Source organism: Hylobates moloch, unplaced genomic scaffold (genome assembly GCF_009828535.3).
Source record: "Hylobates moloch isolate HMO894 unplaced genomic scaffold, HMol_V3 SCAFFOLD_7, whole genome shotgun sequence".
In the NCBI taxonomy this organism is placed as follows: domain Eukaryota; kingdom Metazoa; phylum Chordata; class Mammalia; order Primates; family Hylobatidae; genus Hylobates; species Hylobates moloch.
Genome location: NW_026652282.1, coordinates 14,248,361 through 14,270,855, shown reverse-complemented (window position 1 = coordinate 14,270,855; position 22,495 = coordinate 14,248,361). Strand labels below are relative to the sequence as shown.

Here is a 22,495-nt window from a genome sequence, read left to right as displayed (position 1 = left end):
GCTTGGAGAAAGAAAATTGCAAGGAAATGGCCAACCCCCTTCAGTGTCTTTGGCATTAGTTGTAATGACAGCCGGGCAGGCTCAAGCATCCGCAGGCCGCTGCTGCAGTGGAACTGGTTGGCACAACCATGGTGGCATGCTTGGCACTGTCCTTGTTCCTGCTGGCATGGGCCAATGCCAGGAAGGAATGAGCACCAGTGCCAGGCAGTGATGCCAAGTTTCCCCAGTGGGCTGCTTTGCCGCAGCAGGTCAGGCGAGTGGCAGAAACGTAAAAACTGCTCCTCTGCAACTGGGGAGCAGGCATGCAAGTACACAGAACCCTGGCAGGCTCTCCACAGGCTGCTTCAAAAGGCCCTGGCCGTCTTGCAGGACGATGTTGGCAGGGAGGTGGGGCAGAGATGGCTGGTGGCAGGCCTGGCTCTGTAATGGATGTCAAGCAATCAGCAAACAATGACTTGTCAAACCAAGAAGATCAAGCCCTCCTTGCCACGCCTCTTTTGAAGCTTTAGATGTCCCTACTGGTTTGTTTTTCAATGTTTTCTCTTCTCATTTTTTCCCAAGGAAATTAGGATTACAAGCTATTGGATAAGAGATGCTCCCAAGAGAGAAGGGCAAGAGCTAAGCAAGGCGAAGGTCTCCGGCAAAGTTCCACTGAGGTCGCACAGGGAACTCTAGAGTGTGAGTTACACCCTCAAAGTTGTCTCAATTTGAGGTAAGGCAGCTGGGCTCTTGTACCCATCGGTCTTTGGCTAAAGTGTGTGTGTGTGTGTGTGTGTGTGTGTGTGTGTGTGTGTGTGTGTGTTTGCAAACTCAGATGCACTGGGCTCTTTCATCCTGGGGTCAATGCAGGTCCAATAGTCCAAAGACAATTCTGGGAAGAGGAGCTGCAGGGCTGGCCGCTGAAAGCCCATCAAAGCTGAAGTAGGGGAAAGACCCTTAAAAAATTCCAGAGGGTCTGGACAGAGTAACTACATTCTTTACTTACGTGCATCTTACTCCATATTTTATTAATACGTGATAAATATTATCTGTAAAGTAAAAATCATTATCATTATCAACATTTAATTTACAGGTTTAATCACACACCCTGCATTGCAGAGTGGGCTGTATCACTACTCCCACTCCCAGTATGTTGCTAAGCTGTTCACCTTTGCAATCACCCTGTGAGGAAGAGGGAAGACAAATACCAATTAAAACCCCTCCAGGGGGAAAAATGGAAAGATCTGTCCACTAAAGCATTTTACGCATCTCATAGAAAAGCCTTGTGCAGGAACCAGTCACATTCAAACCTGGCTCTGAAGTCAGACTATCTGAGTTTGAATCTCAACTCTGCTACTTAACTCCAGGCAAGTCTCTTAACCTCTTTGTGCCTTGATTTCCTCATCTGTGAAATGAGGACAATGGCAGTGTCTATCACATAGCATTGTGGAGAAAGTCACATGAGTTGATTCAAGTAATCCACTAAAGGCAAGGCAAGGAGTACATAATAAACATTTTTTTTTTAATTTATTTTTTTAGACAGGGTCTGACTCCATCACCCAGGTTGGAGTACATTGGTGCAATCTTGGCTCACCGAAACCTCTGCCTCTCAGATTCAAGCAATCCTCCCGCCTCAGCCTCCCAAGTAGCTGAGACTACAGGCACACATCATCATGCCCAGCTAATTTTTTGTAGAGATGGGGTCTCGCCATGTTGCCCAGGCTGGTCTTGAACTCCTAGGCTCAAGTGATCCACCCGTCTTGGCCTCCCAAAGTGCAGGGATTACAGGCATGAGCCACCGTGCCCAGCCCACACAATAAACATTCAGTAAGTGTGAGCCCTTACAATTGTGATGATGCTCATTATTTAAAGACTCTTGGGAAATGACTTGTGTTTTGCCCTAACCAGAGTTCAGATAAGTGAAATTAATTTTCCAAAGTTCTTCAGAGGGTTGACAGTTTATCAAGAACTAGGACCCAGATTTCATCATTTCTGTTCTCTTCTGCCCGCCGTCTCTCCACCACCCAAATCAGATGCCTAGTAGTTTTGGCCTGATCTGTTTTTCTCTCCCTCAACCTGACATTCTACTTTCTTAAATAACAAAGTCACATGCTGCATAGACACAGAACTCATATGTAGCTCTTCTGGCCCAGACTCCTTTAGCTTTTATCACTCACAATCTCTTCTGCCTTTTCCTGGTGGCAAAATTTGCCATTCTAAAGAACCCAGGCCAAGGCCCAAATGCACCAAGAAACCCCCCGATTAGTCCCATGTCACAGAATTTGCTTCCTTTTCTGACTGTAAAGGCATCATGCTATGTCTACCTGGCTGAGATATTGCATCTGTAAGAGAGATGGAGTCCTCAGCAACAACTCCCTGGGGTTACTGTGGAAGTCATAAGTTAAAGTATGAGTGTGTTCAACACACCACGTTGAACATCTGCCCTATGGTACAAAGATTATTAATGAATGAGAAAGTGTGGGCTCAGAGTGAAATGACTTTCCCACAGCAACACCACTAGTACTTAATTCTATTGGTTAGAATAGGCTAGGTTATGCTGTAGTAACAAATAACCCCAAAATTAAAGGTTTGCTTTTTGTTCACATCACATGTCCAAAGCAGGATAGTAGAAGCCTCTGTTCCACATGATTACTCAGGGATCCAGGCTGACAAAGGCTCCACCATCTCCACATGTGGCTTCAGGGTTTGCTGAGGCAGGTGACAAGAGCAAACAGAAACCTCACACCTGCTCTTCTATACTGAAAGTCCACTGGCCAGAACTAGTCATGTGACCCTGCCCCATTAAAGAGCACTGAGGAGTATAAGATTCCATGTGCCCAAAGGAGGGGAGAGCTGGATATTGGTGAGCTGGTAACGTTTAGAATTTTGGAGGAGCTGGGTTTTGAACCTAGGGGTTCCAACCAAGGTCTGCTAGGGTCCAAAGCCTCTGTTCTGTCTACTGCACAAGGAGAAACTTCCCTGGGAATGCTTCAATTTTAGGGCAGAAAGGTCCCAGACATGTGCTGAGAGCTAGAGAAAGGAGGAAAAAGAGAAAACATTGTCTAATTGCCACTGATCATTCATTCAATAATTTTGTTTAGCATCTACTATGTGCCAGGCACAATTCTAGGCACTGGAGATACAGCAGTGAACCAGACACAGGTCTCTGACCCCATGAAGCTTATATTCAAGAGAGGTCAAGCAGAGAAGCCGATACATGGTGTAAAGTTAAATAAACCAATTATATGCTATGTTGCAGAGCATTAAGGACTGTGGAGAACCATCAAGCAGGGAAGGAGGACAGAGAAAGGGAGTGGTTATGTGATGTTTTAAATGGGGTGGTTGGGAAGGGCCTCACTAACCAATAAGGCAAGATATGACTCTCTCCTAAAGAGGAAAGAGCCAGAGCCATGCTTTCAGGGGAAAGCATTCCAGGCAGAGGGAACAGCAAGGGCAAAGGCCTTGAAGGAAGACCCTGCGTACATGGTAGGCTTGAGAAGCAACAAGGGGGCAGTGCAGTGGGGATGCAGTGAGAAAGAGGAAAAATTGTAGAGGCGTCATCAGAGAGGCATATGGGTAGAGGGCATGTGCCCATCCTGTAGACTCCTGTAGGTGCTTGGGACTCTGGCTTTTACTGGAAATAAAATGGAAAGCCAAAAAGCCTGGCTGAAAGGGAGGCAGAAAGACAAGGGCAGTGGCTAGACAGGGAAGCAGGAGAGAGGGAGAGTCACTGTACATCCAACCTGGACATCTAACGCGCTCCCAGGAAGAAGAGAAGTGCATGCCCCACTTAAGAGCAAAGAAAAGCATTTTTGATCTGTCTGTGCAATATTGAGCACCCAGAGAAATGCTTTCCTGGCCTCAGAAAGGTTGGCTTCCCCACAAGATAAGGAAATTGATAAGTGCATGACCAGAAATCTATCTGGTGAAGCCCCTTCCCACTTTGCACGTGTTCATGGCTTCCTGCTCCATACACCTATGACCCTCTCCCTGAGGGCTTTCTCTGGTCACTGGAGCACAGAAGTGCCAGGGACTCAACATCTCTGGGAGCAATCAGCAAACGGCAGGAATTATGAAGAACACCCCAGCTTCCTCACCCCCCAGGCAGGAAACTCTGAAGTGTGTTCTGCTTAGTTTCCCAGAGGTCCCCAGCAGGACAGAGCCCCAATTGCCCATGCCGGGAGCCTACTTTTTAATGCACCTATGTCAGCTTCCTTCTCGTCCCTGTGTTACCTCTCCAGGCCCTAACCACTGCTTCCAGGACTCCCCTAAGCAAAGAGCATTTGCTCCATTCCTCATGTCATGTCTGCTTTTAGAGGAAGCCAACCTAAGACACTGACAGAGTCCAGGAAAGGAGGTTCACTTTTACAGGTCTCAGCTCCTGCACCTGAAAATGAGGGTGTGAGACTATATGAGTCCAGGAACCTTGCCAGCCTGCAGATGAGGAAATGCACAAACCTGAAATCTGAACTCAAGAAGTTCATGCTCCTGACCTGCCTCCACTTCCACCCTCTCTCCTCTCTGCGAAAGGGCCAAAGTCCCACTAGCCCTGGGAATGCTTGGCCTTCCGCAAGATGGGGGCACTGGAGGCCTCCACAGCCAGGCTGAGCAGGAAGCCCTCCTGCCCGCGGCTGGCTCTGCAATTCTCCCTTCCTGTGGATGTGCTGGGAACAGCTTCCCTTTTGTTTTCCCCTCTGATCCCCATCTGCTCAGCAACTGCCCAAATTCAATTCAGGCGTCGCGTGCCCCCAGCCTCCAATCGGGCATTGTCTCTTAGGAATCACTCCAATCCCCCCAAACAAAAGCCCTCAAATCTGAATAAACCCTCTGACATCAGCCTGGCGGGTCAGGAAGCTGAGCAGGACAGTCCCCACGCCCGCCTCTTTTAAACCCTTTGGCTTTGCTGACCTTTGTCTAACCCCCTAAAGCAACATAGTCTCCTGTCACTGCTAGGCCAGACGCCACATATCCTACTTGACTTAGCCACTCTGCTGAGCCAACAGGCCACCTCCCTTTTGGGGGGACCTGATACTTTTCTACTTTGAAGTTCAACTTTGTCCTTTTACAGAAATTCACCTCCAAAGTGTCTGATTTTTGAGAAGTTAGCTCAGGGTAGCACCAGGCAGGACACTGTCCTTATCTCTGCCTGGGGCAGGCTAGGAAGCATATTACCGGAAATTTTTCAGCTACATGATTTACTTCCAATTCATTTTGCTTTCTCCTCCTCATCCAAAGAGATTCTGTCTTCTTCTAGGTATAGATTTGCCCCAGTTTAAACCTTGAATCACAGGAATTTCATTGTTCATTATGCTTGGATCACATTTAAAGATAAAGCTCTCATCTCCTAATGGTGCTTTGATCGAACTTAGCTGGTCAGTTTTGCTGATTCCAAAACCTAACAGAACAGGCAAAACATCTACCAGAAACTTCACTTCAAGTTTGATGCCGTATATGTGCCTGAGATGGGAGAGATGGAAGGAAGATGCCCCACTTACCCTTTTTTTGTAAGTTGGTCTTTGTCTTGCTTGGACATGACAAGAGTCTTTGCTTTGCTTTCCATCTGGCAAGTCTTTGCTGCTATTTCAACACATTTCATGACTCATATTTCAATTTATCTCCACAGTTCAATCACTTTATGGAAAATCAAGATTAGAATTCCCCAAAAGTTTCCTTCCTGGAAAAATTCAACCCACCATACACCATAAAATCCTGGTAGCATGGTCTTCAAATACCTTCTTAGAGTGGAAAAAAGAGGCTTTGCAAAGAAACATTCTCAAAGGTTTCATGCAATGAACAAGAACAACTTGTTGATCAGTCAACACAGTACACATTTATGGAAGGTTTCCTACGTGTCAGACAGTGGCTAGGTGTGTGGCATAAGTCAGACCTATCTTGCCCACACAGGAATATACTTTAAGATTTTCTTAAAGAAAAAGAAGCAATTTATTGGGTTCCTCTAACTTTTCTGTAAGAAACAGAAAGGAAAATGGTGACGATCCCAAACCACCCCACTAGCAGAACAACAAATGGTTCAGGAATAAATCAATAAATCACAAATCTGACTCTGACTCAGATGGAGCAAACCTTCCAGTACTTTTTCCTTCCCTCTATAATCTACACATGGATTTCTGACTAGGTAGAGACAGCTGGAGATGTTATTGCCCAGGGATGAGCTGGCTCTAAGAAAGAGCCAGTGCTTTTGGAGCACACGTAGGTCCGAATGCAAGTTTTTGTTTTGTTTTTGTTTGTTTGTTTGTTTGTTTGTTTTTTGTTTTATTTTGTTTTTGAGACAGGGTCTCGCTCTGTTGCCCAGGCTGGAGTGCAGTGGCGCGATCTCGGCTCACTGCAAGCTCCACCTCCCGGGTTCACGCCATCCTCCTGCCTCAGCCTCCCAAGTAGCTGGGACTACAGGCGCCCGCCACCACGCCCGGCTATTTTTTTGCATTTTTAGCAAAGATGGGGTTTCACTGTGTTAGCCAGGATGGTCTCGATCTCCTGACCTCGTGATCTGCCTGCCTCGGCCTCCCAAAGTGCTGGGATTACAGGCGTGATCCACCGCGCCCGGCCCGATTGCAAGTTTTTAAAGTTCATCACCAGCTACAGACACAGGGAAGACCTGTCAAGTGAATGAAGGGGGAACTTGGCCAAGGAGTTTAGGGAAGCAGAGGGAATGAGTTAAATGTTTCCTTCTTCAACATTTCAGGAAGGAGGCAAGTCAGTGGTTATTTCTGACAATACAGAATCTATTCAAGAGTTACCAGCTGGGTGCAGTGGTGCACACCTGTAATCCCAGCACTTTGGGAAGCCAAGATGGGAGGATCACTTGAATCCAGGAGTTCAAGAACAGCCTGGGCAATGTAGCAAGATCCCATATCTACAAAAAGCTTTTTAAAAAATAGCTAGGCGTGGTGGTGGGCACCTGTGGTCCCACCTACTGGGGGGGCTGAGGCAAAATGATTGTTTGAGCCCAGGAGTCCAAGGCTGCAGTGAGCTGTGATCACACTGCTGCATTTCAGCTTGGGTGACAGAGCAAGACCTGTCTGTAAAAGAAAAAGTTACCATTCAGCCATTCCTCACCACTCCCCAGACTGAAATATACCATGGTGGGCGCTATCCCAGTCTGAGGTTCTTGATCAATCAACTCACCTTAGAATGTCAAAACTAGAGCAGATGAGAAATATCTGTTAGCAGTGGTTGACTAGGGACGGTGCTGCCCCCTACAGGTATATGGCAGTGTCGGGGGTGCTTTTGGTTGTGGCTAGGAGAGGGCCTCCCTTACTGCTTCTAGTAGGCACAGAGATTCTAGATGACCTGGAATGCTCAGTTCATCCCATGCAACAAATCATTGTTCCACCTGATCCACCTATCACACCCCGGCGTAAGCAACATGTGACCATCATTTTATAGAGGAGGGACAAAATCTCAAGAAATGCCCAAGGTCAGAGGAAACGGTGGGATATATTTGGGAGATGCTTTCAGGAAACATAGTGGGAGAGGGGGTGAGACGGGGAAGGGAAGGAAGCCATAAAGGTAGGTTATGAAACAGGTTTCTGCCACAGGCAACTGAGGCTCAATCTTGTTTGGAGACTCTGGGAGTCACTGTAGTACACAGCTCAGAGCTGGCCCACCTGAGAAGTGAGGAAGCTAGGGTATTGATTCTCCAGCTCTCATCTTTCATTGACTGAAGGCTGTTCAGGAACATTAATCCCCAGGCACTCTGGGCCTGCCCTGCTCGAAGGCTGACACAAAGCCCTCAGGCAGAGAACTGCAGACACTTGGAGTAGGACACTCTCCAGGTGTGCACTGGGACACCAGATGCCAAGAACTTGTGGGTGGGCACCAATAGCATCTGCTAGAAAAGCAAGGACAAACATTGAACATGAATCTGGGCACTTATTCAGTTCCTGAATCAAACCACCAGGGCCTGTGGAAATTGTTGGAAATGATTTTTTATAAACTTGCCTTTATGTTTGGAAGAGTCCATACAATTCAATTTTGGAACCCCACAGTGGATTTGGCCAAGGGTCTCTCATGAAGCCATAGACCCTGGGGAGTTGCCATTTATGGGGCCACTAGAGTCATCAGAGTCATAACTATACTTTTAATGTCTCTCTTTGAAGACGTTGCTGCTTTCTGAGCTCTTGTCCCTAACTTTCAAAACAGGAAAGCTACAGCAACACAAAAATCCACCAAGAGCCACCGAGGTCTCCAACATGAGGGCGTGTGCTGGCTAAGCAAAGGTAACTATGGGCCTGGGGGAAGAAAAACACGGCATTACTTCCCAAAAGTCAATGTTCCAGGCATCGCTAACCACACTGGCCTCCTTGTGACCTTCTTCAGGAGGCATTCTCTAATGTTCTCTCGTCAAAATATACAATTTTCTGCTCATGAAATCAACTCATGGTCTCAATCCTATGAATTCCTTCCAAAGACCCACTGGCTGCCAGGGCATCATGAATGCATCCTGGGCAAAGTGTGTTAATGTGAGAGTAGACACACGTGTGCATGCGCACACACACACAACGACCTTTCAGGCAACAGTCTGAAGAGGGCTTTCTTCCTCTCAGTAGGTGACAGAACTCATCATCAAAAGGGAGAAAACAGTAAAATATCACACTTATAGACCCCCTTAATTAGGTTTTGTAATTAATTCTGTTAAGTGCTGACAAGACTTTTGCTCAAGAAAAGTGCATATTAATGGCAAGAGAAGAGAAACAACAATTTATTGGACATAGTGTTAGACATTTCTGTATTTATGTCCTGTAATCTTCAAAACAGCCCTCAGAATAGCCATTACTATTAACCTCATAGTGCAGGCCATGAAAGCAAGACTTAGAGAAGCTGTGGGGTCTGCCCAAGGTCGTGGGACCCAAAGGGCTGTGTCAGGAAGCAAACTCAGTTCTCCAAGACCCAAGGCCATGCCTATTACCCCAGCCCTGTCCATCTTCCTAGCGGGAGTCAGCACTTTGTGCTCAGTACTTGAAAATGATTATTCCCTGATTGCTTTAAAAGTCATAATTTTAAAAGTCAACAAGGCCAGGTGCAGTGGCTCACACCTGTAATCCCAGCACTTTGGGAAGCTGAGGCAGGTGGACTGCTTGAGCTCCGGAGTTCAAGACCAGTCTGGGTAACATACAGAGACCCTGTCTCTATAAAAAATACAAAAATTAGCCAGGTGTGGTGGTGCATGCCTGTAGTCCCAGCTACTTGGGAGGCTGAGGCAGGAGGATCACTTGAGCCTGGGAGGTCGAGGCTACAGTGAGCCATGATCGTGTCATTGCACTCCAGCCCGGGTGACAGAGCAAAACCCTGTCTCACTCAAAAAAATAAAAATCAACGAGCAGCCTTACAAAAAAAGGTTGCCGAAAAATCTGTAAAGGACTTAAGCACATAGACTCACACACTGGAGACAATTCCATATAGAGCCATGCCAATGACTTTCACTTCTCTAAGAGCTTTGGCCCTCTCCCATGTCTTTGCTGCCCCCACACAGCAACTTACTGGCCTTTTCTGGTGATGGTTGTTGTTCATTATAGAAAAATCCACGTAGGTCTTTGGTAGGCCCTGCTCTGCAGAGCTAATACTCATCATAACAATAGATTCAGCATGTCTATACTACAGGCATTGTGCTGAATGCCTCACACTCCGGATTTTATTTATTCCTCCCCATGGCTCCACTGGTAGAAGCTATTATACCCGTTTCATAGATGAGAAACTAAGGCTCAGATAAGTTAAGAAAAGGGCCCAAGTTGCCCAGCAGTAAGTGGCTGGGTCAGGGTTTGATCCCAGGTTAGCAGTTAGTTTGCTCCAGAACCCCAGCCCTAGCCCCTTCCTTGGTCTAGGCTTTCTTCCAATAATGTTGGCATTTTCACTGAAGGATCAAGATCTCATCCCTTCCTGGGAGACATTCTATAGACCATATCTCATGGGGACGTCTCAGGCTCTCTGAATTTGCTCTTGTCTTTGTCAAGGAGGAAGCCTTCAAATGCACAGTGAGGGGAGCACTGAGGTTGATGCTAAACTCCAGGCACACTTCTGCTGCCATCGTCCATACTGTTACTGAATTCTTTACTGCTAGGAAGGTCTCCAGGGATCAGCCATCTGCTTTTCCTCCTTTCAAGGGCAGGGACTATATCATTCATCTTTGTTTCCTGGGGCTCCGATCCAGTGCCTGGCATATAATCAGGGCTGAAGAAGTGTGCCTCGATGGATTGATTCATTTACATAGAAATGGCTTCCGCTTTGCACTAATTAAAACCAGAGCAAAGAAGTCTTCCTGACCTCGAGGGCCAATTCATGCTACCAATTATCTAGACATTCAGAGCTGAATTCTTATATATTTAAAACAATTTTTAAAAGTTTTCATTTTCCAGTATCATATTTTAGGAGACCCATGCTCCTACATACCCCCTATATGGAGTGGACAGTCTATGTGGGGTGTGAACCACTGCATGGAGTTGCAAAGGATCCCGCTGGCCTCACCAACAAATGTTTGTTGGGTGCATTCTAGATACCAGCCCCTGGGGAGACAAGAATCACCACAAACGAATGGGTCCTCACTCCATGGAACTTATAGTCTAGCAGGAGAGACATGCATTAATGTATTAATCCAATTGTCACACTTTGGATATATAACTGCATAGGGCAAAAAGCACTATGAGGATAAGAAGGAGGGTCAACAAGAAAGGAATCTCACTGCTGGGGAAGGTCAGAGGAAGCCTCCCTGGGGAAGCTTGAGGGGCCATTGGCAGGATGCTGAGGCACTAAGCAGGTGAGGTGGGGCTGGAGAAAGCACCTCAGCTTGTGCAAAGGCCCTGTGGGGGCCTGAAAATACGCCAGTATGGCTGTAGCACAAAGCCAGGGGAGGGCAGCAGAGAGAAAGACAGAAGCATAGCCAGGGCCCACCCTAGGGGCCTTCAGGGCCATGCTCGGGATTGTAGGCTATGAACAATGATGTCACAGAAAGAGCTGAAGCAGTGGCAGAGGAGGGGGAGGGAGTAATGGTGCAGGAGACTTTGAATAGGTCACTCGGACTTGATAGTAGAAAAGAGACTGGACAAATGCAAGAGAGGCTGCAAGGAGACCTCCAAAGACAGCTGCAGGAGAAGATGGGGCTTAGACCACAGGGGTGGTAGTTAGGGTAGAGGGCAGAAGAGGGATCTGAGAGACACTGGGCAGTGAAATGAATGATCCTGGTGATGGATTAGGGGATAGTGAGGGAGGGGGAGGCCCACTTCGAGCTTGCAATCTAACTGGGAAGGCTGGGGCACCAGGGGAAGAACTGGGGGGGGGCCACTGAAGGGGGATGGGAAAGCTCAGAGTGGCCAGGAAAGGAAAGTGTGGGTTTGGATTCACAGCTAGGAAATGGGGGAGGTTCATAAGGGGGAAGTACTGGCCTCCAAAGGGATGAAGGGGAAGGGAATTAAAAGCATGAGGCAGGGGGCAAGCGTAGCCTGGCTGGTGTGAGGGTTTCCATGGAGAGAGAAATAAAGGCTGCCAGAAGGGCCAGGGTTCCTTGAGAGCAGCTATTCCCAATGTGTGCCCCTCCACCTCACCAGAAGCATGGGCATCACCAGGGAACCTGTTTGAAATGCAGATTTGGCTGGCAGGGTGGCTCCCGCCTGAAATTCCAGGCAGAATTTGGGAGGTTGAGGCAGGAGAATCACTTGAGCCCAGCAGTTCAAGACCAGCCTAGGAATTTGAGGCTGCAGTGAGCTATGATTGTGCCACGGTACCCCAACCTGTGCGGCAGTGTGAGACCTTGTCTGAAAAAAAAAAAAAGAAAAAAGAAAGGAAGAAATGCAGATTTTCTGGCCCTGACCCAAACCTGATGGATTCAAAACTCTGAAAGGAGGGCTGAGCAATCTGTGTTTTAATGGGATTGTTGAAACAAATTCCAATGTATGCTCAAATTTGATAACCACTGCCCTGGACCAGCACTTCTGAAACATTAATGTGCGTCTGAATCACCTGGGGATCATGTTAAACAGCAAATTCAGATTCAGTCGGTCAGCAGTGGAGCCCTGATTCTGCATCTCTAACCAGCTCCCAGGGGAGACAATACTGCTAGTCCAAGGGCCATACTTTGAGTAGCAAGGGTCCAAATCATCCTTTCACCCCATTCTGAGAGGTTAAGGGACTATCCACCTGCTTGCTGGTGACAAATGGGGTCGGTAGCACTCAACATAAGCCAAAACATCCATCTCTCCAGAAACCTGAGAAATGTCATGCTCCTTAACTGAATTTCCTCCACATTAAAGCCCAGCACTGGCGTCTCTCTCGGCAGGGCTGAAAAACCTAGCGAGCAGATAGAAATAAGCCATTCCCATCCAGTGACCTGGCTGGAGAGGGAGAGGAGAGGAGGGGATTTAAATCCAGAGATCGCTGGACATGTTCACTGAAAGTCACTTTCAAGTTATTCTCGAGCTATTTTAAAATGATTAAGCCCTTTCAGAAGGGAGTTTGATTAGCTTCAACTTGGAGTCAGTGCAGGGAAAGCATCTTTGTTCTTTCCTCTCTGTGGCCCAGAAATAGAGGGAAGAAAAAAGGAAATCCCCTTGGCTGCCACAGAAGAGCCTAAAGGACGTGAAGCAGCCTGCACATCTAGAGAGTCTCCAAGCGAAGTGAAAGGCACATGTCAACAGGGGACACCAAAGGGAAAACAAACTCAAAAGACAGGATGCAGTTGGTTTTAGCTGACATCCCTTCCTATGAACTCCACACTGTCATACCCTAAACATGAAATCTCCTCCTAAGAGGCCGGGCGCAGTGGCTCACGCTTGTAATCCCAGCACTTTGGGAGGCCGAGGCGGGCGGATCCCACGGGAAATCCGTCTCTATAAAAAAAACAAAAATTTCCGGCGGGTGGGGGGCCTTGTAGCCCACCACGTACTGAGGTGAAACAGAGCAGGGGTGAACTGGATGAGTTGCACCGAGACTGCCCATGGCACTCTGGCGACAGATGAGACTCTGCCTCCAAAAGAAGAAGAAAGAAAGAAATCTCCTCCTAAGAATGAAACTTAAAATCTGCCTCTTGGGATAAATGGAATCCTAAATGCCCCCTCCATGCTTTTTAAGAGCTACTATGAACTGATTTTTTTTTTCTTTTCTTTAAGGGAAAATGTGCAAAGTGGCAAGAATTGAATACATAATTCAAAGACTTTGAGCTGGAGTCTGTGTGGACGCTGGGCAGTTCGGTCTCATTTCTGTTTTCTGCTATTGTCTGCACTGGGAATGTGGAAGGAGAGCATTTCTTTTTCCCCTAGAAAAACAACGCGTCAGCTTTCTTTGTCGGCTTCAGTGACACTAAAGGCATTGCAGTGTTAGCCAAACTGGAGCCAACTGAAGCTTACACACTCCTGAGCAGGAACCAAATCATCGACTGGATCTGACGCCTCTTCGTTTTCCAAACCCTTCGCATTTCTCTTTTGATTGCTCTTCATATATGTACGTGCACTTTTCTGTATTTCATATACATATACACACTAACATCTTACTAGCAATTTTTAGCTCCTTGACACATAATAAAGGCATCCATTCTCAGTGAAATCAGGCCTTCTGTTCAAAGTGTTTTCCCTAGAAAATATGGCAGCTTCTAATTAAATAACTCAATGAGCAGCAGGAAGGGATAATGTGAAATTTAGAGCAGCATTTCAGCTTATATAGCACCCTTCTTGACAAGCAGTACACAGTAGTTGACGGACTTCAGAAAATCAAGCTGTGCTACATTCTCACTGATGTGCTTGGAAAGAAAGGAGGGGAAGAAGGGAAGGAGGGAGGAAGAAAAAAGAAAGGAAAGAAGGAAGGGAAGGAGGGAGGGAGGGAGGGAAAACAAAGAAAAGGAAGGAAGGGAGGGATGTCTGACACATCCCAGATATACACAGGGCAACACATCACCATTCCCTTGGCATCACCCAGCTGTCAATCTGGTATTTGTGAAAGTGTCCTGTGCTTATGAAAAAGGATGGTGGCCCAGGGCTGTCTAACCTTCCCAAATGACAGACCTGGAACATTCCAAGAGACCATATATTTATAAATATTTGAGAAATGGGGCATTCCCAGTATAACATATACTCACAGGGGTTGTCTTGAAGTGTGGGTGTCTTAATTTATTTTTCCTTCTTTTTTAAAGCCAGCAGCCATATCCTGAAGCCACACAGCGTGTTTGAAGAAGGGGTGAGTTAGTCAGCACTCCCAGAGAGATCTGGTTCCTCAGAAAAAGAGTCAAAGATGAGCAGCCATGAAGTTCCTCCATTGGTAAACCCAGCACAGCTGCCACCCAGAGCAACCCAGAATCAGGAGTTCTGTGATTATTTCTTAATGCTGACATGCACGACCCAGTTATTCACATGTAACTCAAGGATTCCAGAGTCAGTAGCATCCTTAAGGAAAAATTTTCTCCTTCTGTGAGTTTAGTTATTTAAGGGCAGGGGTGATGTAACCAATACTAGACACAAGAACAGTCCTCTTGAGGAAGAAGAGAGAGGGAGGAGCCATATCAGAAGCAGGAGAACCCTACCAGAAAGCAACCTGCTAGATCAGGGGCTCCTTGTGGTGGCACTGGTGACATTTGAGGCTGGATCATTCTCTGCTGTGGGGGCTGCACTGTGCATTGTAGGAGGTTTGGCAGCATCCCTAGCTTCTCCTCACCAGAAGCCCCTTTTCTCCAGTTGTGGCAACCAAAAATGTCTCCAGACATTGCCACATGTCCCCTGGGGGTGAGGGAAGACTCACCATCCCCCACTGCCCTAGACAAAAGCCACAGAAAACAAGAGGAAGCGGTAGAGAAAGTCACCAGACACCAATTAATTTGGGGGTGGGGTTGGGAGCAGAAAGGGAAGAAAAGAATGTGGAGACATAAAGGAACATCTCACAGATTCCAGCCAGGAAGATCAAACTCAACTTGCAGATAAGACCAGTGGGTATAGTCGTGCAACCCACAGACTCAGCATGATTATGGGTCCCTTTGAAGGGAGCAGTGCTTTTATAGGCAGGCCAAGGGGGCAGTGAAGCCTATTTAAAAAGGGAGCGGCTTGTGGTTTACCAGATACCTTATCAAACTTACTTTAAGAATTCAACGCAGGAAAAAAAAAAAATGCCACCCCTGAATGCTCCTTTCCTTACACTTGGATACTAACAAAACTTCCTGTCAACACGTAGGAGCCTGAAGTGATTAAAGCAAAAGGGAGCACTCCCTCTATTGTGTCTGCTTTTAATCCTCAGAGAATTTTTCTTTTAGACACACATACAAACAACTTGGGATTTGTTGATGCTAACTGCAGAGGGGTTTACGCAAGGAGGGGCGGGGGCTGCTCAGACCACAAAATGAAAGGGGAAATAGAAGCAAAGAGGGCCTGAGAGAGAGGGCCTGAGAAAGTTTCCTTCCCCAGCTTCCAGTCAAGGGGGCTGGCACAGTGCTCAAGGGCATTTGGCGTCAGTCACTGGACTGCTCCCCGAAATGCCCTGAAGGGGCAGAGCCAGGGAAGCTGGCAGGGCCCCCTCTGCCTTTTTCACTTGGGAGCCCAAGTCAGCCAAAGAAAAGCTACGCGCCGCCTTTATCATGCAACAAAAGCCACTGCAGAGCCCTCCAAGGCTCCAGTGCACGTAATAAAGGCTAACTAAAGAAACAAAGAACAAGTCCTGAGAACATAAAACTCTTCACACCTGGGTACCCTCTTTATTACAGACTCCAGTTTAGCAAGAACCCGGCAAGCTCTGACCTTACCTCAGAAACAAGCCTAACAGGGTGAACTGGTCACAGAAGGCAAAACTGGACACATCTTCCCACCCTCAACCCCCAGAGGAAAATGTCTGTTCTGTGCTCCAGACTGTTTTTGCTGGGGGTATTTTATTTAAATTCCTTCACTTGATTATATGTTTTGCACAAGTATCTGAAGTTTTGTTCATTTTGTTGTCAAATGAATCTTTTTGCTTCACTTCGAAGTGAGGTTGAGGACCTCAAGTGACATATGCATTCATGATAATAATAACAGCCACATTTATAGAGCTCTTACTACATGCGAGTTCAAAGCACTTGAAATAGATTAGCTCATTAAATCCCAACTGAAGTCTTATTTTTACTTTCTGCAATTATAAATGATCTGTATCTCTTTTCCTCCTCCCCTACAAATTCTCCCAAACCCAGAAATGTGCATAGAAATAATAGCCAGTCACGTATTAGTTGATGTCTGTGCTAGATTGTCAAAATGGCTGCAATCATTCCCCTTTCGGTATCTCTCCATCCATTTGCAATGAGACCTTGTAAGCCCTCCCATCGAGAGGTGGAGTCTATTTCTCAAACCCTTGAATCTGGGTTTGGTTCTGTGACTTGCTTTGGCCAATGCAATTCAGAAGTGGCACTCTCTGAGTTCCAAGCCTGGATCTCGAAAGGCCTTGCACACTTCTGCTCACATGCTCAGAATTCCGTGATCACCATATGAACAAGCCCAGGCTGGCCTGCTAGACGATAAGAGGACACTGCCAGGGGGAACATCCCAGATGAGGCCAATCTAGATCAGCTAGGCCTCAGCTGACCTATCACTGATTGTGGACACATGCGCTAGCCCAGCTACAACCACCTGGCCTGGCCTAGCCCAGACTGGAACAACCACTGAGCTCAGCCACAGACTAAGATATATGTTTGTTGTTCAACGCCACTACATTTTGAGGTAGTTTGTTTTATAGCAAAGGTATAACATTCAAAGCATTAACTATACTCTTTTAACCTTGTGATTCTCCAATATGGAGTTACGATATGCAATGTTTTTGAAACTTATTTGACCATGAACTTACTCTCCCTTTTCTCTCTTCTGTGTGTATACACACGCACATTCCGAGGAACACATACACTAGGGAAAGGCTGCTCTAGATCACTCATCACAGGAGTAACTAGCATTGGTTCATCTGTAAGTTTTATGAAAAACAGCTGCTTTTCCTTCATGTCCACTTACAGCTTTTGCTGCTGTTCTGAAAACATTAACCTTAATGGCAACTATAACAACCAGTGTTATAACAACATATAAGAGCTGAGAAGCCTCCCAAACATTCCCGATTAGTCCTTTGTTCTTACTATGGGCTATAAAGAACTATTTAAAAAGACAAAAATCAAAACCAAGAACTTAATATTCTAGGCCCACTAAAACAATAATCAAAGGTTTCTCCCATAAAAACCCCTTCCACTGTAAAAAAAAAAAAAAAAAAAAAAAAAAGAAAGAAAAAAAGAAAACAAAACAGTAAATTGCTGCAAAAAATAGACAAAAATGAACTGGCTAGAAACTGATTAAGGATTCGTTTTGAACCAAAATCAATAAAGAAAAAAACAAAATTCCAAGCAATGCCATTCACTGCTTTAACATTCCAAAAAGAACTCCCACACAAGTATTTTGAAACATTCCTGGAAATTCATGTTTTACTTAATTCATCTGCTTCCAATAGCTGGTTTTCCTTTTTAGTCCAACCACCCTTCTCAGAATTCAAACAATCTCTCTAATTTCATCCCTTTCTCTGGAGCAGGGTTCAGATGGTGAGAAGATATTATTATTGCTATCATCATGATCAGGTTTCTGTTGATCAACACTGTGTAAAAGAACCAGGTGCAATTTTCCAGCAGATGCCACAAAAATAAATGATAACATATGCAACCAACATCCTACCATTTTTTTGTAAAGTATTTAAAAACTTACTTGAAAGTTATCTAGTAAACAATAAGTATTTCCAAAATGAGTTACTACATGTGTCAAAACACACACCCAACAGAACAGGACTGCTTCAAAAGAGCTGTCAGTCAGGGTCCAAGGAGGAAATCAAGGCCCTTCCTCCCTGTGAGCTCAGCTACTAAGATCGGCAGGCTCGGTATGCCTTCCCATCCAATCAAAGACTATTTTGGACTAACAAATATACAAGGGATGATGGATGAAACCGTTAGAGTAAATCATTATTCAGGCAAGAATCCTCAATGAATGCTAAAGCTAGGTGGAGAGAGTTCGATGAGGAATGGGATATTTACATAATGTCAAAATATCTTCCAACAAATTATATTTATTCATTACAAAAGGAAAAAGAACAGCTACACAGACACCAGCTTAACTAATCAAATGTGACCTCACCAACAAGGGCCAAATGGACATCTGTGCCTCCTGATATGGTCCCCAGAGAACAAATCACTTACATCGCCTATATAGCATTCCAACTGAAAAATGCCTAAATCCAAATGTAAATGTGAAGAAACATCAGAGAAACCAAAATCAAGGAATATTCTATAAAATAACTGACTGGTACTCTTCAAAAATGTCAAGGCCACTAAAGACAAAGGAAGATTTATGAATTGTTCTTGATTAACGGAGACAAAAGAGACAGGACAACTAAATGCAATGTGGGATCCAGGACTAGATTGTGAACCTTAAGAAAATTGTGATAAAGGGCATTATTGGGACACAGGTTACATAAAAGTATGAAATAAATATTATATTTTCTAAATTTGATAGCTGTACATATACAAGAGAATATTCTCATTCTTGAGAAATGCAAGGGGTAAAGGGAGTTTGATGACAGCTGCCTACTCCTAAATGGTTCAGCAAAAAAATTTACATATATATGAACTTGAATTAGTGTGGGGGAGAGAAGGGATAAATGCAACAAAATACGAACAATTAGTGAATCTAGATAAAGGTATACAGGAGTTCTTTACACTATTCTTGCACCTGTCCTGTAAGTTTTAATTATTTCAAAATAAAAAGTGAAACAAACAAGCAAACATCACCAATTGTGGAGCTTGCTATCGGTGGATAAGGGCAAGGGCAAGACAAAATTGGACCCCAGAGTAGTCAATATGCAGCAGAGAGCCAGCTCTCTTCCCAGCTACCCTTCATAGCACTGTCCAGAGTATTCCCCAGAATGGACCCCCTCTTAGCTTCTTTTGAGATGAAGCTTTTGTGACCACAGGCCCCTGGCACTCCAGGATGCTGCAGGCCTTGAAAGAAAACCAAAACCACTTCGGGCAATGGTTCAACTCTTTGTGAACATTTTCTTCCTGCAGGTTTTTCACCGTGGTGGTTGGAGGTCTTATTTCTTTTGCCGGCACTGTTGGGAGAGAAAGACAAGACTGAGCTTTTATTGAGGTGTGAGGGGACCTGGGAAGCCAAGAAACACAAGCAGGGACTCACAGGTTCTAAGATGAACTTTTGGGGTATTTATCGGATGCCGCCCTATCTGTTTTCCCTCTTCTGTGTAGAGATCCATTGAGGTCAGCTCATCTGGGGAGACTGCCCCCACTACTGGCTCTGCCTCTGGACTGTCAGGAGCCTTGGGATGAGTCTCATGGCTGCTCTATGCCTCAGTTTCCTCATCTGCTCAGTAGAGATAAGCAATCCTGCTGTGTCAGCCCTGCCATTTTTGGCAGCAGCAGAGATCAAGGCCTGGGGGGTGGGCCCTGGAAAGACATCCCTGGCAGGAAGGCTGGGTCTCTGCCTCTCAAGTGGCACCTGCTGCTGAGTTTCCTAATTGCTGCTGTGTCCACCCAATCATGTGACTGTGTTGCTACCTCAGTTTCCATTCCAGCACTCCTGCATTCTGTCAGGCCTGAGTCCTGCCAGACTCTAAGACTCAGCCTGATGGTGCCCTAGTTCTCTCCCTGCAGAGCCATCAGGCACTCTGTACTTCCCCACTACCATTCCTACTCACCATATTCCAACTCCATGAGCTCACATGCTAGACTCATGATACTTAGCCACAGAACTGCCTTGCTGACCATGGACAACTCCTCAAAAGGCAGTCACCAATGCGAGAAGTTTTTTCTTCAGAGTCTTCCTTATCCATTTTTTTTTCCTAACAAGTGATGGACAACGTAACCTCAGAGACGACCTCTGACCTCCAACACAGAACCATACACCAGTGCAAACCTGACTTCTTGATGTAACTAGAGCAGGTACCAGGAAGAAGATGAATTAGAACTGCATGATGGAGCCACATCAGTTTCCCAACTGCAGTTACTGAAGGTGGCCTTGTTGGGTTCTCACATAATAACTTGGAGAGGAATTATCTTAAGAAAAACAAGGAAAGATTTAGGGGCAGTGTCACAAGATGGCTCCTAACAGGCCAATCACCAACTTCACAAATTAACATTCGGGGTCTCTAAATCAACACCTCACAAAGAAAGCTTCCCTGCTACAGGCAAGCCCACATTTGCTCTGAGCCAGGCCTGAACTGAAATCCAGTCCGGGTTTTCCAGATGGCAGCACCGGGAACTTCAGAAGAGCAGCCACACCCAGGCGGCTGCAGCTCCTGAAACCTGGACCACAGAAGGCCCTGGGCTGCTTCCGGATGGGGGAGATGGGGCAGTGGGGGCGGCTTCTGGCTACTATTTGAGCAAATGTGTCAGAGCTGCCCCCAGGGGGAAATTGTGGGCCTGACACAGAGCCCCACTCCCAACACAGGTTCTTCAGAGGCTACGGCACCAACCAGGCCAAACCATCTGGAAAAAGCCAAGGTTGAAATATTCTCCAGCTCTCCCTCCCGCCCCCTTATCCTACATGTCAGTGGGGCGGCTCTGGAGGAGCCACTGCATTCCTCCGAGGCCAGATTCCACACACTAAGAGCTTGCTCCAGGTGACTCGGAGGCAGCACAAAGCAGAGAATCAGAAAGCACGACCTTAAAATGCCACAAAGAACAGTGGACACCATCTCTCAAGTGGCCCTTGTAGCTGGACATGGCTGTGGCCCAGGACCTACCTGTGTCTGTCTTCCAAGCCTGGGCCTCATGCCACAACCCCCAGGGGAGCAGAGAGCAAGGTATCTTGACTTTGACAAAACCCAGTTAAGGGCTGAGCATGCTGGCTGCTTCCTCTGCCAAACCAAAACGAAGCAACCAGGAATTATCCAGAGAATTGGAACCAAACCCTGATTTTCCAACATCATTCGGCTAAATGAAGACCGTTTCTTAGTTTTCCACTTTGCTTCAGCTATGGTGACCAGGCCTTAGCTAGCTTAATAATGAAAATGAAGCACTAGCAAATAAAAATACATTTGGCTTTGCAAAATGAATGAATGATTAAAAGAAGAAAATTAAGCTAGCAAAAACTGAGCAGACATCTCTCCCAAAGAAGCACTTTTGGAAACATATAATGCATTAGATGTAATAGATATTTGTAGGACAATAGCGGGTGGGATAGGCCAGGCATGGTGGCTCACGCCAGTAATCCCAGCAGTTTGGGAGGCTGAGGTGGAAGGATCACTTGATCCCAGGAACTTGAGACCAGCCTGGGTAAGACAGTAAGACCCTGTCTCTACTAAAGACAAAAAAATTAGTCACATATTGTGGCGTGCACCTGTGGTCCCAGGTATACTGGAGGCTGAGGTAAGAGGATCGCTTGAGCCCAGGGAGGTCGAGGCTGCAGTGACCCAAGATCATGCCACTGCACTCCAGCCTGGTTGACAGAGTGAGACCCTGTCTCAAAAAAAAAAAAAAAAAAAAAAAAAAGAGGGAAGGGATAGTGAGCAGGAGAAAAAGGTAGACCTCACTGGAGATTTTCCTCAGTAGCAAAAGCATAGAGAAATGGGAGGCCCAGCTTAACTCTGCAAGGTCTCATCGGTCACACATTACAAGAAGAGGCATCTCAAACAGATCTGCCACCCTGCCCCTGCCATCCCTCCAACTAGACTTTCTGGAACAGAACATTTCTATTCCCACCATGGATATAACATTTCTGAGCACACAGTGAGGCCCCTAGCTTTGTGCTCCTTAGAGAGGGCCAAATTGGGCTCCTTCACGTAACTGGGTTGCAGAGAGTCAATGCAGCAAGGAAAGAATCTATAACTCTTTAAAATTCTCAAGAGCAATGCTTCTTAGACTGTACTGTGCATGCGAGCCAGCCATCCTGGGCCCTGGCTGAAATGCAGATTCTGACTCAGTGGGTCTGGGGTGGGGTTGAGGGTCTTTGTTTCTAATGAGCTCCCTGACGATGCGATGCTGCTGGCTCCATGGATCCCACTTTGAGAAAGCAGGCTCTAAAATACACCTGTAAATAAAGAGCGTGGTGGCAGGGTATGCATCCCAGTTCAAATAAATGAAAACACCCTCTACTTTCAGCCTCTTCTCCATCTTGAAATCACACTTGCAGTTAAGAAAGAGGGTTCATGCTTGCACAATTTCACCCAAATAATGATGGCAATATTTAGAATGGATGGAAATGTGTTTCTGCTTTCCAATCATGCTTAGGGAAATTCCATTTAAAAATTGCTAATTTTCTTCTCTCCAGTCTCTCCTTCTCTTCCCTTACAACCCCTCTTAACATGACAATAAGCATGATGCCCTTCAGACAGCATGTTAACCCAGCTGGATGTCCACAACTGGAGAAGCAATTCCTAAAAGGGGTAAAATGTTTCAGATCCAGCAATTCTACTTTCTGTCCAAATAGAATGTGAGCAATCCATGCTATCCTCCGAGCCAGCCCCAAATCCCTACAGAGCTTGCTTTTTTGGCAGTCAGCAAGACTATCATTGTCTGTGCTTTCATTATCCACTC

General features: G+C 46.0%; 1 protein-coding gene and 1 long non-coding RNA gene across 3 annotated transcripts in view; both read right to left on the bottom strand.

Annotated features, from left to right (window-relative positions):
- Positions 1–14,380, bottom strand: part of LOC116811547 (uncharacterized) — a 59,163-nt gene extending 44,783 nt beyond the window's left edge. The window contains exon 1 of the long non-coding RNA XR_004370485.1: positions 14,057–14,380. This is a non-coding gene — a long non-coding RNA (uncharacterized LOC116811547). The remainder of the gene's footprint in view (positions 1–14,056) is intronic.
- NHS (NHS actin remodeling regulator) overlaps positions 1–22,495 on the bottom strand; it is a 366,882-nt gene that overhangs the window by 194,291 nt on the left and 150,096 nt on the right. The window lies entirely within an intron of this gene.